A 16,034-nucleotide genomic window follows, 5' to 3' on the forward strand; every position below is an offset into this window, starting at 1 on the left:
TATTCTGATTTCTTCGTGCTGAGAACTTGGGGCGGGGAGGGCATGGCTGGGCAGGTTGCAGGGTCCTGGAGGGAGCCAAGCCCAGGCACTGGGGGTCAGAGCCCCGCGCCCCGCTCGCTCCTCGCTCCGGGGACCGCAGGTAGCACCACTGCCCGTGAAGCTGTCAGAGATGCACTCCTGCTCCGCTGGGCACTTCTTCAGGGGGCCGGGATGTTGAGGGGTCAGGGAGCCCCGCCAGGTGCAGGGCAAGGGCTGGACATTGCATACACAGCCACACCTTCAGTCCAGGGCTGCCTGGGAATCCAGCTGCGAGGTGCAGCCCCTGTGCAGAGCCCCTCACCTGGCCTCTCCTGAGGGCAGCCCGAGTGTGGGGGCTCCGCTGTGGAAGACCAAGGGCACCCCGCTGCCCGGCCTGGTGACAGCTGCCCCACTGCCCCTGCTCAGTGGGTGTGGAAGGCACGGTCTGTCCCCATGCTGCTTCAGCAGTTGGCGTGCAAATCTGGAGCTGTTCCATGAAAAGCAGAGAAACCCACTACTTTGGCAGGGTTACCACCAAATTCCAGGGAAATCAGGAAAGAAGGAAGGAAAATAGCGCTGTGGAATTCCAGAGACTTTCTTCCGGCATTTTCTCTGTGGCCTGGAGGCCGCCGGCCGTGCCAGCTCCCATTCAGGGCAGGTGACGCTGAGCAGTCTGGACAGGTCGGACAGGGAGTTCATTTACCTCTTGCTGGAACATATCATTAGGCTGGCGCCTCCTTTCCTCCCACCCCGAGCAGAGGGAAGAGAGGCCAGGGAGGGAGGCCTTCCCTGAGGGCCGGGCACCTGGGCTCCGGGTGGCACCAGCCCTGCAGCTGGCTTGATGATGCCCAGCCTCTGCTTTATTTTCCATCTCTCTGCTGCCTTGGAATCTGGGGTACTCAGGGGATGTGAGACCCTTACGGGGTGCTAAATACAAGGGGCTCAGGAGGTGGGGAGAGAGAGGCTGCCTGGTCCCTGGAAGCCAGTGAGAGCCGCTGCCTGGCACCCTGCTGCTGCCAGCCTCTGGGGAGGGAGGGCTGCTTTGGTGGTGGTGGTGGCGGCTCTGCTTCCCCATGGGGATTGGTTCTGTGCTGTCACCTCCAGGCGCTGGGACTGGCCGGCTGGTCTGTGAAGTTCATAGACCCTTGAGAAGGTAAAGGCACCGATGCCCACAGGGGCTCTTACCTGGGATCAAAGTGCAGAGTGGCCCGGAACTCTGGCCGAGGGGCTGGGATCGAGTCCCCGCTTACCTCGAGAGGCCGTGGTGTGGCAGTGGTGGCCCTTGTGAGGCAGGGTGCTGACGTGGGCCTACCTGACAGAGGTCGGTGCAAGCCGGTCTCAAGAGTGAGGCTGGGCCTGGGGCTCAGAAGCGGGCTCCCCGGCTCTTGGGGTCCTCTGCCTCTGTGTCTGGCCACAGGGCTTGGGCCTTGCCGTCAGACCTTCCCAGATATGAATTTCATTCCAAGAGCTGCAGCATGGCCTTTGGCCAATCATTTGATCTTGCCACGCCCGTCTCTGCTCTTCTGATGACCGGGGAGCTGCTGTGGGAGGACGACTGCAAGGCCTGGGCTTTGGCCCAGAGGCAGTGCTGTGGTCCCGGGTGGACTCACTGTGATTATTTGTGCCAGTATCATTAACCTTGCTACCCAGGCATTGCCATTCTTTTCAGTCATGAGCCCTCAATCAGTGCAGATATAACTGCTATTAGTAATTATTATTTACTGCGACATGCTACACACACACACACACACACACACACACACACACACACACACACAGAGGAGCTTTCAGGGACGTGAGGACCAGTGATGCAGGAACAACCTGACAGTGGTGCTGACACAGGGCCAAGCTGACTTCCTTCCTGCTGCCTCCTGTGCCTGATTTCAGCCTCTGTCTCCAGGAGGCAGAGCAGCGTTCACTATGCTCTGTCCATGGTCCTCACACCCCTGAGTGAGCACTGCAGGGCGATTTCTTAGAGATGCAAATTCTCAGGTGTAGTGAACTGGAAACCAAAGTCTGGCTAAAATCCGTGTTTGGAGCCCCTGCTGACCTGGATGCAAGTCTGTCCTCAACATGGGGCCCCTGATGAACAGATGCCAGGCAGAGCATAGCAAGGCAGGCAGAGGCCGCCGCAGTGGGCTGGACCCCAGGGTGGGAGCAGGGGAGCGGGAGCAGCTTTGGTTCAGAGGTGGCCCCTCCAGCGCTGCAGAGCTCACGTTTGGGCCTTTGCAGAGCAGTTACTCAGCGTGGTGGCTCCATTTCACAGTCTTGCCTGTGTCGTGTGTCCGCCACCATTGCCGAGAGCAGAGGGAGGATGTTAATTAGCGTGGTTTAATAATTTCACAATGCATACATACATCAAAACATTGCACTGGATACTGTGAATATGTGCGAGTTTTATTTGTCACCTTAGTAAAGCGGGAGGGAAGGAGGGTAGAGCTGTTAGAGGCCCGAGAGACGTGGAGGGCACGAAAGCCCCTCCGCCTGGACTCCGGCTCCTGTGCAGAAAGGGCTCGCGTGGTCAGAGTGGCCAGCTGTGCCAGTGAGGACATCTGGACGGCCGGGTGCCAGACAACTGCTGCCTGTCTTTCTTCAGGAGAGAGGTCTTCGCTCCTCCACTTTCTTTTGTTCATTTCCTCCTTTTTTCTTTATTTTCCCTTAAACTTTGCTGGCTTGTCGCTTTCCTTTCGCAGCGCAGGAACACACGGTAAGTGAAACAGCTGGTGGGAAGGGATTGCTCAGCGTTCAGGCTTGTACCTTTGTGAATCAGCCCGCATCAAACACAAAGATTAGTGTGTGAAATGCACATCAGCGAAGACTGTTTTGCCATCTTCAACTGCCGTTTGGGAAGAAAAAAAACAAGACAGTCGCCAGATGCATCTGCCCTGCTTGTCAAGTGCATCTTTTGGGGAGCTGAGGCGTGTGGGGGTGAAGAACAGCAAATACGGGGGCTGGGAGAGTAGGAGAAGCTCAGCTCCACACTCTGCAGACCCACCCGGTACTTGCCCTGGAGAGATGTCTTCCGCCTGTGCCCCTGGATGGCCTCAGACCGTCCATTCCAGCTTTGTCAGTAAGGGCTGCTGTGGAGAAGACCTGAAACATTCATCATTAGGGGAGGCGAGTAGGCCTGCACCTCCAGACAGCGTGTGGCACCAGCCTGCTCCAGACAAAGAGCCACGCAGGCCGCTCAGCCTGGCTACAGAGGGCTTGGGCGGGAGGGGACGCGGTAAGATGGTACGTGTGGGTGAAAGGGAGGGTACTCGATGCTGTTTTAATGATTTAGTGTATTGAACATTTGAAGATAACGGATCAACAAAAGAAACAGAAGCAAGGAAGGAGGCAGTGTGACCAGGTCGTGTCCCTGCAGAAGGCACGGCAGGGCCTTTCCCACCCCCTTCCTGCTGTCTGTTATCAGGACAAATAGAGACCTTTATTTTGCTTGAAGGAAATTGGCTTGAAGAGTCCTGTGTGTTTCGTGGTTTTTCAGAATGTTTCACCACTCTTTCCAACAACTCAAGTCAACAGGGGTTGCTAATGCAGAGCTCAAATGCGCTCTGAGCCCAGTTTCTTCTCTTTCCGAGGTTGAGTGGCATCAGTCCAGGCAGCCCGTTGTCTTGGAGAGTGAGCCGCGTCACACACATTTCCATGTTACTGTGCAGCTTGCTGGGCCTCGTAGTCAGCAGGGAGGCTTATTAGAACCTCGGGTTTATCGATGGCTTTGTGTGGGGTGTGCCTTCGAATCTGGAGGGCACCGTGAAGTCCTCTTCCAAATACAGGGTCAGGGTATGGATTTCCCTCAATGACAGAGCAAGAATGCAAGAACGGAATGACAGCAGAGAAAGTAATGACAATTTAGAAGGTTTGATGGGTATTTGCCTGGCGCGCCTCTTTCTGTCCTTTGCACTGTAGCCAGTCTGTCTTTCTCTAGCTGCTGGGGTCTAACAGCTGTGGCTTTTACTCTGGAATGTTTAGCCTATTGTCCCACAGTAGAATGACTATACTTGTTGCTGCGCTTAGTTTGGATCCACTATCTCACGTTTTTCTTTTTCTGTTTTCTCTATTCTTGTTCTTTCCCTTCCTTTCCTGACTTCTTTTAGCTTAGATTTTTCTTTTGTTTGGTTTTAGCTTTTCTTTGTATCTTATCTGTTGGCTTTTTAACCATAAATCATGCCTTTATTTTCACTACTTTTGCCATTAATCACGATATTTATCATGACTTACTACTGTCACCTTGAGTTAATATTGCATCATGCCACATATAAAAAATATGTAAGTGTATTTTCTGTCACTCTCCCTTCTCGTCCTTAGAGACGCCACACATTTTATACTGGTTTTTCTTATGAACTCTACAACATATTGTTATTTTTACTTACGTAGTGAATTGTCTATTTAAAATGTCAAGAAATAAAAAAAGAAGTCTTCTGTATTTTCCCAGAAGCTTCCAGTTCTGTCTGTTGATCTCCACTCATTTGTTTGGAGTTTCTGTCCGTTAGCACTTCTTTCTGGGCTGAAGGAGACCTTTGGACATTTTCCACGGTGCCCTTCTGTGGGGTCACCTCAAAATATCTTTCAGTATTCTGCCTTCATTTTTGAGGGTTGTTTTCCTGGGTATAAGATTACCGGATGATGGTTCTTCACTCCCCCTAACACACAAAGAGGCTTGCACACACACACACACACACACACACACACACACACACACACACACGTTAAGGATACCTCTGCACTCTCTCTCCTACTCTGTTCAGTCCCCTGAGGAGTTGCTGCTGAATCTCCTGGCTGCTTCTGAAGTGTGCCTTGTCTTATTTCTCTGGTCACCTCTGCAACGTCCCCTTCATGTTCAGTTTTCAACCATTTGATTCTGAGGGGTCCTAATATATATAAGTGAGTGTGGGAGTCAGCTTTTCATTGCTGTGACAAAGTAACTGGCAGAAACAACTTTAAGAAGCAGGTTTACTGTGGCTGACAGTGTCAGAGGTTTCAGGCCACGGGCAGCTGATTTCTTTGCTTTGAGGCAGAGACATCGTGGTGGACAGACACGGCTCAGGGAAGCCAGGAAGCAGAGAACGTAGGAAGAGAGCAGGGAGGGTTGTCCTCAGGGTCCTGCCCCCGTGATTCACTCCCTTCTAATAGGCCCCACCTTTTAATGATGACATCAGGGTATGAAGCTGTGAATGGGTTAAGTAGAGATGACAGTGGTTCCTTATGGTCCAGTTGCTTCCCCAAAGGCTGTCAGCGACAAGGCTTGGAACACAGTGAGCCTTTTGGGGGACACTGTAGATATTAATATTAAGAGTGGGTGTGGGGTCTGTGACTGGTCTCTTGGGGCTCCTGGATGTGTACGGTGTTCTTTCCCTCAGACTTGGAGAATTTTGACCACTTTTTTAACATGCATTTTTCGGGTCACAGCTTCTCATTTCCTTCCCAGATTCTGACCGCATATATGTTAGATCGTTTGCCATTATCCCCAAGTCACGTGGGTTTCAGCTTTGCCTCTGCTGTCCTCTGTTTAGCATTGTCTTAACCTTTTTGTCTTACATCACTGAGGTTTCCCCCTTCTCTAGTACCATTCTGCTGCGGCGGACACCCAGCTAATTTTTCATTTCAGATATTGTATTTTTCCGTGATAACTTTGCCTTGTTTTTGCTCTTATTAATTTTCATTTCTTAATTGGATCCCCCATGTGTACACTCATTATGTCTACTTTTAAAGACTTCAATGTATTTATAGTACACGTTTTATAATCTTTCTCTCTTCACTCCAACACTGTATCATCTTTGAATACTGACTGAATTTACTCCCTTTGTAGGTCTCCTGTTTCTCTTTCCTTCCATGTCTAAGGAAGTTTACGTTGCACTCTGGAAACTGAGTGTGTGATGAACCTGCGTTATGAGGTTTTCCTTTAAAGGGCGCGGTCTCATTCTGACAGGCAGGCAACTTGTTGGGGATCAGTTTTGTCCCACTGAGCTGTGCTCGGGACTCCATCAGGGTGGAGCTGGGGAGAATGTGGCTCTGCTTTGGCAGCACCGCCAGCTGGGTCTGCTGGGTCTGGGCCGCTCCACTCCGACTTCCTGGGCTCCCGTGCTGCTGGCCCTGTTCATCCTCTGATCTCTGCTCCCACAGCTGGGCTTCGCTGAACCTCCAGATTAGCCTCAGGCCAGAGAGTCAGCCAGAGGGACGAAGACACTCAGGGTTCCTTCCTCATAGTCTCCGCCCTCCTCTCTGGTGCCCACAAATTCCAGGCACCCCAGCAGCCTGCCCTGTGTTGTTTCCTCCACCCAGAAATACGGATCTCCTTGCTGGGGCACCATGGCAACTGCTCCCGGAGGTTCCTGGGTCAGGGTGGACCTCGCCGTGTGTCTTTGCTGTCGGGGTTGTTGTGGCCTGAGGACAGGTGGGGGATGGGCTCAGTCCCGCGCTTGTCACCTATGACGTGGCCAGGCCCGGAGGCTGAGCGTGTCCCTGCACATGATTCTTGGAAGAAGCTGGAACCTCAGGTCTGTTCACCTCCCGGCTTCCATGAGAACCGCGGCGATCAGGGCGTACTGAAGCGCCCTAGAGAAGTCGGCCTCTGTTATCCAGCCGCTCTGGGAGTAGGGAGTACTCACGTTTGCCATTGAGGAGCACTGACTTGAGCACCCAGTGTGTGCCCGGAGCTCCTTTTGGCACTGAGATGTGGTCTGATTAAGACAGATCCAGTCCTTGTTCCTACAGCCATTTCTTCGAGGAGGAATTGAGTGTTAAGCACGTTGTGGGATAGTTCAGGACGGGATGAAGATTGTGCAGAAATAAGACCTCTTTGGAGACGTATCGCAGGGGAAGTGGTTGTTACCGAGCGATGGCCACTTCAGACTCTTCACGGAGGGGACATCTGAGGAGCTTCATGGTTCTCAGCTGCAGGTCACTTTGCCGTCTCCCTCTCGGGGAACCTGACGGTGTCTCGGGATGATGTTGGTTCTCAAGACTGGGCAGCTGCTTTTGGTCTTCAGGACGATGAGGCTGGGGGCGCTGCTGAACACCCTGCAGGGCACAGGATGCCCCCTAAATCTCAGTAATGCTAAGGTGTAGGGGTCAGGGAAAGAGCCTCACAGGTGAGCTCGGTACGCCTGATCCTCCCTATCATCATGGCTCTGTGATGGCCGTACTGACCTCACTTTAACATCATAGTGACATGGGAATGTGATGGAGGGTTCGTTGGTATCAAACTGGACCCGCCCACCCCATTGTGTGAGCTGAGGTTAACCAACAGCGACTTACTTCTCTGTGTGTAAACTAGCTGCTTGTGGAGTAGGGGACAGTTTATTGAGAAGCCTCTGTGGACCCTGAGTTTATGGAGAAACAAGTAATCCGTACATATTTTTGCCCTTAGGGGACTCGGAGTCCATCCCAGGATGCGCATGCAGAGTGCGCTGGCCAGCAGTTTCCTGTCAGCTGCGTCCATCCACAGGAGAGCAGAGAGGGCCGGGAGCGCTGGCAGCTTCTGCCAAAATCCACCAGCTTTGAGGCTGAGGTATTGCAAGTCAGGCAGACAGAGCCTTCCCTCGGGTGACCGCCGTTCCTTCTCCACAGAGGCCCAGACCGGGGCTGTAGGGTCGGCGCTGCCGCAAAGCCAGGCTTCATGGAGAGTGGGCAGCCTGTTTAAAGAATGCCGCAGCACTGACCCAATGGGAAGGGCCGTTTGTGTATCGGTTTCTGATATCGGCTTGGCCTGGAATCGCTGTCAGGCTTAAGCAATCCTCTTTTCAGAACTCGCCTCTTAATGCAACCGTGAAAATTGTTACCAAGCAACAAGCGGCCTTGAGTGGTGAGAATTCAGGAATGACTGACGGGGAGACTTTGCTTCCAGAGGAAACGGCACCTCTCCCGCCTGGCGATGCCCTGTGGTGCCCGCTCCACCTGGTGAGGGGCGGGCTTGGTGCTCTGTGCGGCAACGCTGCATCGCTAAAAATAAATAAATAAGCAGACGTGCCTTCTCGCGCCCTACGGATCCAACCATTTGGCTGCAAAGCAGCTGCAGGAAAGGGTTGTCAGCTGTGTGAGAAGTTGTCTCCTCTCAGTCTGGCACCGGAAGCCAGGGAGGAGGCCTCGAGGGGCCAGCAGGGCCCCAGACCCCGTCCAGCCTGTGGTGAACATCACAGGGCCCAGAGCCCTGACCATCCGTGGGCTCTGGGCAGGGAGCTGGGAGATCCTCCTCAGAGCCCCGTCTCTGCCCCAACTCTGGCTCCGAAGTGGGCTCTGCGTGGCCTCCCATGTGGGACAGAGTTCCAGTGTTCACCGACTGACTTCTGGCATTTTTCACAGCCACATTTCCTTTTTGCAGGAAATTCTGCCCATTTAGGGTCTTTATGGGGTTGATCCTCAGCCTCTGATGGGAGCCTTTTCCCCCTGATTGAATTACAGGTCTGCAGCTGTCTTGGTTTTCACCATGTCCACATGTGCTTGCTGAGAGACAAAACAGAATACAGCATTTAATTTACTTTCCAGAATTCATATAAATATGAAAGAAGGTAAGCAAGATACACAGGAATCAAAAATACATAGCTTGGTGGGAGAGCACGTGCCTAAAATGTGCAAGGCTCTAAATTTGACCACTAATGCTACAAAAAAAGAAAAGAAAAAATAATTTTATATTGAGTATGGTGGCACATGTAGCTAATGTCAGAACTTTGGAAGGCTGAGGCAGGAGGATTGCAAGTTTCAACCAGATAAAACATGTAAAAAGGGCTGAGAATATAGCTCAGTGTGGAGGCCCTGGGCACAAACCCCAGCACATAAGCAGATTTCTAAGCAGATAACTACACGAAAGCATGTAGCAGACATGACACTGAGCAAAACGGCCAGGCATGGAGGAGCACCTTCTCGTGTCTCCGTGCACACAGCCGGAGAACAGGCCTCCCAGCCCGGCGGTGCCTGGCCCTGTGTCCCTGAGAAGGGGCTTGTAGGGGCAGAGGCTGTTGTCATCCGGACACTGGAGCAGCAGCCTCCTGCCGCCCTGAGCTGGCCCGATGGCAGTGTGCCGTTGTGCTGCCGCTGTCTGGACAGTGTAGGAGTCCCGCAGCGGGTGGGCAGGCAGCAGTCAGGCTCTGGGGTGACGGGGCTCCGTGGGCACTGGCTCTGGCTGCATGGGGACGTGCAGATGTTGCCTCCTCAGCCCCTTTTGTGGGGCTCTGCCCCAGTCTGGCCAGATGGTGGAAGAGGTGTTTAGAAACTCCAGCTGCACTCCACCAGCTTACAAGATGCTCGGATTCTATTCCAAGGGGCTTATTTTATTGCCCTTTGCTTTAGAAATGAGTCTGTTCTCATCTTCACAGTACACCATTCTCCTCGTTCTAAGAAACATCCCCTGGCCTCTGGCTTCCCTCAAGATCAGCTGGAAGTGGGACAGAGGGGACCACAGTGCCAGGGCTGGAGTGGATCCTGTCGGCCACTGAGTGACGGTGGGGGTGAGGACAGTCACCTCACATTGTCCGCTGATGGCTGTGTCCCAGCCCAGAAAGCAGAGCCTTGGCCCACAGGATCTCTGTGCCAGCTAGAGAAATGTGCCCATCGAGGCTCATCTTGACTTGATTGACACGAGAGACGTCAGGGAGATTAATAAAGCACTGTTCGGGTGAGGCTAGGAGGGCGTGAGAGCAAGATTGTGGGGCTGCTGTCTAGTACCTGATTCCCAGGCCTTTCCACCATGATAGTCCTGCCTTGAAGCCAACCATGGACCGAACCTCTGGGACAAAAAGCTGAAAGAAATATTTCCTCCCTTTAACTTGTTTTCTCAGATACTGGGTCACAGCAATGAAGAGCAGACTAAAGCAATGCCTGTTTGAAAGCATGGATTGAGGAAGGCTCCAGGTCTGGGTGAGTGTGGTCCCTGGGAATGGGTGAGCCGCAGACGGCATCTGGCCAGTGGAATCCAGGCGCCTGCAGCCCACTCTCCCTGCTGCTGGGTATGACTAGTGCCAGGGATCCTGACAATAGGAGACGCTCATGGGTTTTCCCGTGCACAAATACAGGAACTGGTCCTCAGAGCTGGGAGTCATTCCTTCGACAATTGAGCATGTTAGAATGGATTTGGGGGAAGTAGTACCCCAAAAGTAAAACCGAATGGACATTCACCTCGCAGCTTGTGTTTGCAGAAACTGGAGGATGTAGGCATGGTCTATTGGATGAAGTTATGGGAAGAATAAACCATGGGAAACATCGTCATGTGGAGAAAAGGAGGACCAAAGCTGGAGTAGCACCCAGTTGGAGTCCTGGCTCTCTCACTTCTAAATCTGGCAGCATATTTACCCTCTCTGATCCTCAGTTTTCTATCTATAAAATGAGAAGGCTGTTGGAAGTGTGAAAGAAATGATTTCTGAAGCATAACTTGGTAAACAAGGATGCCAGGTAGATACTTGAGGTAGGATTATGTTGTCTAATACACACTTGGCCAAGATTCAAAGTACCTCAAGTTTGTGTGGAGAAAAAGCACCCAGGTGCATGGTGAGAAAACTGAAGGGCTTCATCACTTCCAGGAGATGATTGAGGTCCCAGGTGGATCTGTTGGGGCTCAGTGCAGGAAACAGAAGCCCTGAGAGGTAATGTGAGCAGAAAGTGACCGAGTGTCAGGAATTAGGCACTCATGAACTTACCGGAGGGGTGGAAGAAGGGGTTGCTAAATATTTGGGGCCTTCCAGCTTGTGGAGAGTGTGCCAGGAGGGTTCTGCCAGGAGGCCGCCACCTCTGCCACCATCCAAAAGGTGGGAAATTGGAGATGCCATTTACATCTGTATGCCAAGGGCACATGGAGCCTGAGGTCTCCTGATTGGGCACCTGGGCTCAGAGGTCCGCTGTCCTGTCCCAAGAGGAAGATACTCAGTTGCATGCTGCCTTGCCCCTGCAGTGTGAACTGCACATGCATCATCCTTCCCAGCACCATGTCTGATCTGATGAATCAGATAGTGAGAGTCTCCACTTTCTACTGAGAGGACGTGTTCATCAAGCACGTCTGGCACACCGCACAGCATACTGCAAGCCTTCAGAAATGTGGTTATTTCCCTTTGTAGTCCATTGTCTCTTTTCACAGTCGAGGAAACTGGACTGGAGGGAACAATGGGACTCATGGCTCCCCAGGGGCCCTGGGCTGGTAGGCAGAGCAGGTGGTCCTAACAGGTCTATTGATGCCCGGCCATCCTCTCCTTGTCCCACTAAGGGGGAAATCTCCAGCAAAACAGAATCTTTCCCCTGTGTTTAGTTGACATGCACGGAATTGCTGTTTTGTGGTTAAAATGGCTGCACAGTGAAGGTCAATGGCTTTGGAAGAGGTGGGAAAGGAGCTGTCACCCTGAGCCTTCCAGCCTGGGGAGAGGTGATTATCTATCCTGGGTGTAATTTTGGATTTCTGGTCCTCCGGGCAGGTGGCCCAGGGCAAGTGGTCCCATGCCTCTGCTTCTGCCTCAAGTAGCCTTGGATCTGATCAACATGGCCCCAGAGCTGTGGTCCAGAGGGCCTTGGAATTGGTGGATTCCATCTTGAGAATCTGTACTGGCAGAACACACTCATCTGTTCCTAATTTACATGAAGTTCACACTTCAATTCAAGGCTTGGCTTAGTCTCTACCTTGCTCAGTGGTGTTTATCTGACAGATAAAAGCTGGCATGAATTGGATGCTTCATTAACTAGGCTGAAAGGGACAATATTCATAATCAACATGCTGTCAAAGTCTGATAAGTCCCACCAGCTGTGGCTTTTGCTCAGACTAGTGAGGCTGCAGGTTCCTGGGAGGACCCAGCAGGCCAGCCTGCTGCTGGCTCCCACTCTGTACATAATACAAGAACCCAGCACTATGGAGGACTTTTCTGGGGCCTTTGGGAGCACAACCCTATCTAGGAGGAGGTTGGGAAAGCCCCACCCCAGGCTACATCTAAGTGGCTCCAAGATGCACAGTGTCAAAAAAAAAAAAAAAAAAAAAAAAAAAAAAAAAAAAACGGTTTTTTTTTTTTTTTTTTTCTCAGAAGTGTTGCTTGTTCTAGCATGCGACTGAATAAGTAGGTGATCAATTTGAACTTAAAATCTTCCTTTACACTCTTTTGTGGGGGAGTACCGGGGATCAAACTCAGGACCTTCCTCTTGCGAGGCTGATGGCAGCACCACTGAGCTAAATCCCTGGCCTTCATTTACACATTGTGGTAGGTTGGTTTCAGATTTGCTCTTAATGCAAGTTAAATCCTTAGTCCTTGCTTATTGTCTTCTCTGCTAAAATGTGCAGGAGTTTCCATGAAAAGTAAAAAAAAAAAAAAAAAAAAAAAAAAAAAAAAAGATGACCAGTGTCTTAGTTATTTTTCTCATTCCTGAGACAAAATATCCAATACTCAAAGTTAAAGGAGGAAAGGTTTATTTGGCTCATAGTTTTGAAATTTCAGTCCATAGCCGACTGGTTCCAAGGCAGGGTGGCCTGGCAGAGGGCATCACAGAGGAGAAACAGTCCACGGCAGGCGGGCAGGTATGGCAACAAGCAGCAAGTCCAAGTCCAAGCAGCCCCAGCAGCATTATCCTGTCCCTTTTATGTTCTATCCAGGCTGCTAGGCTTAGGGTGGGTGCCAAATCAAACAGTGGATTGTTTGGGTGATCACATACTCTTAGTTCCAGCGTCACACACTCTAGATCCGGCCACCTTTGAGAGCCCCCCCCCACAACATGTGTCTTTGCGGGGACAGCTAGACACAGCCACACCAACCGATTACCCCAGAAGTCATTGCAGGAGCACACAGCTTCAGGGAGAGCAGGATGGGAACACATCTGCTGGCCTGGACTGGACTTCCTATCTTCAAAGGAAGTGGTTCCGGTCCTCCCGGGAACTCTGTGATACTTCCCTGGGCAGACGGCATCACCTGACATTAGTGTCATAGACAGGTTGGCTAAAACTCCCCATTTAAATGGAAGTGGGGGTGGAGGAACCAGTCTGGCTGCACACAGGATTCACCCAGAGCGAAATAGACAAAAGTTCTGGTGCAGTGTAGCTGGTACGCGCACACACACGTGCACACACACTAGCAAGCTCTCCACAGGCACCGACCGTGCAGTCTGTTTCACCCCTTCATGGTGGGATGGAGCATTCCTGTGTTTTCCAGAACAGCCCACGTGATTCTTATGTGCAGCTGAAGTCTGGAAGCTTGTATGGGAATGAATAAGTTTGTCCTACGGCTGTTTTGCATTGTCTTTAAAATCCCTAGATGTACGTTTTAAAGTTAATTCACTAACAAGTATTTTGTATCTATTTATCACTATGTTGGAAGCTAAAGACACAGCGACAGAGACAACTGAGAAGTCGTCAGCCCTCCTTGCGAGATTTCCGGGCCAGGGGCACGTGGGGAACAGGGCAGAGCCCTGCTAGTGGGGCCAGCCGGCTCTTCAGAGGGGCAGTCGGAGGGGCTTGACCCGGGCCAGGTCGGACCCATTCATGCCAGGAGGGGAGCGATCTGAGCCTGAGGGCCGAAGTGGAGAGTGACTTCACTTCCGGTCTCTGGGAACACTGTGTCCCGAATTGTGTGTGGCAGGTTTGTGTGCAGCAACCCCATTAGACAGTGCAATGGAAGAATGGGCCAGATGTTAAAACACAGAGAGCCGCCAGGTCTTGTCTCTTCCTGGACACGCACGCTGGACCTGCTACTGCTCATGCAGCGTTCCCAGAGGGCGCGAGACACCAGCCAGTCACCTGGCTTCTCCACCGAGTCCACCGAGTAATCTGGCGACAGCGGGGTGAGGATGTGCAAAGCTGGATTTGAGGTGACTGCTGGAGTGGAAGTCTGGACCACGGAGTGTGCAAAGAATGGAAACAAAGGTCCAATGCCAAGTCCCGGGCCGCAGTAATTAAAACCCAGGGAAATCACAGGACACGCCTTCAAACTGCGGAACAGATTCATCTCAGGAAAGCTTTCAGAATGTGTCTGTTGAACGCACATTTTCTTTTGCAGTTTTCCCTACAGTAAACATCACAATAATTGAGTGTTTGCTGCTGGGAGGCCTCTCTTTTTGTGAGCTAATAAAAGCCTTTCAGTGTTACATTCGAAGAGAATATAAGTAAAAAGCAGTCACACACGATTAGCCCTGCCCACTGCCAAGAGGTTAATTGCGCCATTTCCCTTCACTTCAGAGTTGGGACAGTGGGTCTTTGCAGGAACAGAAGCCCAAATGAGGCAAAGGCCGAGCGATGCCATGCATATAAACAGAACCTTGAGGGCTGGAGGGGGGAGGGGTGCTGGACAGAGCCTCTTGGGGTCCCTCTCCGCCCACGGTCTGCCCTCAGAGGGAGTCCATAGCTCCTGGGTCACTTTGGGGGCGGTGGATGTGCTTACACCCATCACCCCTCCCACCCGTCCTGTTGGGGAACACTCCATTCTGCGGTGACACGTGGCTGCCTGTGATAGGAGGACTGCTCTAGTTGGCTGGCTGGGGATCCTGGAACCAGCTTCCTCCATCTTCTTTTCCTCTCTGGGGTGCCCTGACCAGTGTTTGCTTTCTCTGAAAAGAGAGCAGTTTCTTCTGATGAAATCAACAGTTTCCTCTGCACGCCAAGCTTGTTTTATGAGATTAAATATTTAAGTAAAAAAATTATAAATGCACCATAAAATGCTGATGGGTGATTAATTTGTTTTTACTTTACATGTTTTAAAGGGTGTGAGGTTTACTGTTTTGAGGTAAATCCAGTCACGGGCCTGGAGCCCTGCGGATCAGAGAGGATTCATTCCCAGCAGGGCCGGAGTGGGGCAACAACAGCAAAGTCTCCTCCTTCCGTGCCAGGGGCGCCAAGGGGAAGACGAGGCTGACCTGGATGGGAGGGCGTTAGGGTGACAGGCGAGGAGTTTCCCAGGTCAGTTTCTTCCTCCGAGCACACAGGCCTCCAGCAGTGCCTGCCCAGCCGTGCTCCCTCCAGGGTCAGCCCAAATTTGGCCAGAGCGCAGAGCGAAGTCAGGAGCCTTCTGTCTGTGCCACTCTCTGCTGCTTTTAGCTGTGTAAGCTGGAGCATCATGGAAAACTCCCAAGCCTCAGTGTTCTCATCTGTGAAATGGATGGGCAGTTGCCCACCCAACCTGCTGTGGACACTGAGAGGACCCAGAAATTAGCCCGGAGCACAGGGGCATCTGTGGTCTCCTCTGACACTTATGTCCGACAATGCTGGCCATGCTAACTTGCCTGCCAAGGGCTTGCTTTGCTGGCTGGTGAATACACCGCATAGGTTCAGTTCAACTGGAACAAACAGCAGGAGTGTTTCACCTTTCATTTACAGCAGCTGAACTGAGTGAGGGCTCTTGTCCAAAGCAAACGAAGAATCAAGACCCAGGCCACCGTGGTGCTGGCATTTGGACTCCTAGGCCAGGGTCCACCCTTGCTGAGCGGGGTGGGGCCCAGTGCCTAGTCTCCCTACAGATGCCCTGGGGTTTCCCTGTCAGCTCTGCCCAGCTTCCCATAGACTGGACCACCAGCCTAGGGCGGGCTGCAGGCTCTGGGCATCCCGGCTCACTAGGAGTCTGAGGGCAAAACACTTGGGTCCCAAATACCACCTGTAGGCCATGACGTATGTGTGGCCCTTGTGGTGGCAGCCACGCCCACTGTGATGTCACCAGTATGGCCCCAACCCCTCATCCTCAGGCAGCCTCTCCACACAGGACACCCAGGGCCACAGTCAACAGAGGCACAGAGATGCAAATCCAGCTTTTGAAGTCGTAATCCTGCTGGGGACATGGCCTCCGGTTGCTATGGCGATGCCTGTGTTATCAGAAGATTATCATTTCCTGTGAAGAACGGGCGTGAAGACCAGAATCACTTTGGAGAAACCAAAGACCTTGCTCATAAACAATCATGCAGAAAAATTAAAACATAAGAAGGCACACGTTTGCTGACAAGTATGTGACACAAAGTCTCTTTCATTCTGCCTAAAATGATTTTCAGGTTTTCAAGTTCAAAGCTTGTTTTAGGACGAAAAAATAAGCCATCATAACAAAAGAATAAAAAAGGAAAATTTAATGAGAAACATGACAGAA

The 16,034-nt window shown here is 51.9% G+C and overlaps 1 long non-coding RNA gene across 3 annotated transcripts; it reads left to right on the plus strand.

Moving 5' to 3' along the window:
• The first annotated feature begins 3,498 nt into the window (after nt 1-3,498).
• LOC104871581 lies at nt 3,499-14,564 on the plus strand. 3 transcript variants are annotated; one of them, XR_004518486.1, is made up of 5 exons: nt 3,499-3,859; nt 7,388-7,528; nt 8,419-8,525; nt 9,792-9,870; nt 13,290-14,564. It is a non-coding gene; the product is annotated as an uncharacterized LOC104871581 (long non-coding RNA). The 3 variants fall into 3 exon arrangements; XR_782914.2 differs by lacking the exon at nt 3,499-3,859 and adding an exon at nt 7,251-7,281; XR_782912.2 differs by lacking the exon at nt 3,499-3,859 and having other exon boundaries at nt 7,261-7,528.
• Nucleotides 14,565-16,034: the final 1,470 nt, after the last annotated feature.

The sequence above is a fragment of the Fukomys damarensis genome, unplaced genomic scaffold (assembly GCF_012274545.1).
Source record: "Fukomys damarensis isolate Sample0158 unplaced genomic scaffold, DMR_v1.0_HiC HiC_scaffold_22, whole genome shotgun sequence".
NCBI classification, from domain to species: Eukaryota; Metazoa; Chordata; class Mammalia; order Rodentia; family Bathyergidae; genus Fukomys; species Fukomys damarensis.